We start from the raw sequence: 1,365 nt of genomic DNA on the forward strand, positions 1-1,365 counted from the left end.
AATGAAATCTTTGACAACTTCAATCTTTTCTTCTGTTTGTCATGATGTTGCCTATTGGTCCAATTGTGAGAATTTATTTTTCCTTAGGTTTAGGTGTAATCCAACTGACTGTTTTGGGGGTGGGAGATTGCTCATCCTTTTCCGCAGAGCAGCTGGTGGATTTGAACCATGTACCTTCGGGATTGCGGCACAATTTCTTACCATCAGACCACTAGTGTTTTATTTTTATCATTAAATGCTTCAAGTTCTCAAATACTATTTAAAAATGGCATAGAGCAACATCAGAGAGTCTATTTCTTTCTCTTTTTTGTTTTTTAAGAGCAAACTTAGCTGAGGCTAAGTCCACCCTGGGAGCACAAGCCCTTCCGCACGGTCACTGCTGCTGGTTCACGCCCGCCACCCCCAGCTCACTATGGATGAGACATCACTGTGCTCATGGTGGACAATGGCTCTGGTATGTGCAAGGCCAGCTTCGCAGGTGACGCAGCCCCCCAGGCTGTCTTCCCCTCCACCGTGGGGTGCCCTCAGCACCAGGGAGTATTGATGGGCATGGGCCAGAAGGATTCCTGCATGGGTGATGAAACCCAGAGCAAGAGAGGTATCCTGACCCTCAAGTATCCCATTGAGGATGGCATGGTCACCAACTGGGATGACATGGAGATCTGGCACCATACCTTCTACAACAAATTGCATGTGGCCCCTGAAGAGGACCCTGTGCTGCTGAACCCCTACAACAAATTGCATGTGGCCCCTGAAAAGGACCCTGTGCTGCTGAACCCCAAGGCTAACTGGAAGAAGGTGGCCCAGATCATGTTCGAGACCTTCAACACCCCTGCCATGTATGTCGCCATCCAGGCTGTGCTGTCCCTGTATGCCTCTGGCCAGACCACGAACATGGGGATGGATTGCGCCAATGGAGTCACCCTCCCTGTGCCCATCTATGAGGGTTACGCCCTCCCCATGCCATCCTGCATCTGGACCTGGCTGGCCGGGGCCTGACGGATTACCTCATGAAGATCCTCATGGAGCCAGGCTACAGCTTCACCACCACGACGGAGCGGAAAGTTGTGAGTGATATCAAGGAGAAACTCTGCTCTGTTGCCTGGACTTTGAGCAGGAGATGGCCAGAGTGGCCTCTTTGCCCTCCTTGGAAAGGAGCTACGAGCTGCCCGATGGACAAGTCATCAGCATCAGCAATGAGGGTTGCCTCTGCCCTGAGGCTCTTCCAGCCCTCCTTTCTGGGCATGGAGGCTGGTGGCATCCACAAAAATAGCTTCAATTCCTAGATCCTCCCAGAAGAGCTGTGGGTGAGCATTAACATTACTGGTAAGTATATTCATTTTCTCCTGGACACAAGAACCTACT

The 1,365-nt window shown here is 51.0% G+C and overlaps 1 pseudogene; it reads left to right on the top strand.

Annotated features, from left to right (window-relative positions):
- The first annotated feature begins 435 nt into the window (after positions 1-435).
- The window catches only part of LOC102845732, a 1,958-nt pseudogene continuing 1,028 nt past the window's right edge, over positions 436-1,365 (top strand).

The sequence above is a fragment of the Elephantulus edwardii genome, unplaced genomic scaffold, assembly GCF_000299155.1.
Source record: "Elephantulus edwardii isolate Elephantulus edwardi_28Jun2011 unplaced genomic scaffold, EleEdw1.0 scaffold00121, whole genome shotgun sequence".
NCBI lineage: Eukaryota > Metazoa > Chordata > Mammalia > Macroscelidea > Macroscelididae > Elephantulus > Elephantulus edwardii.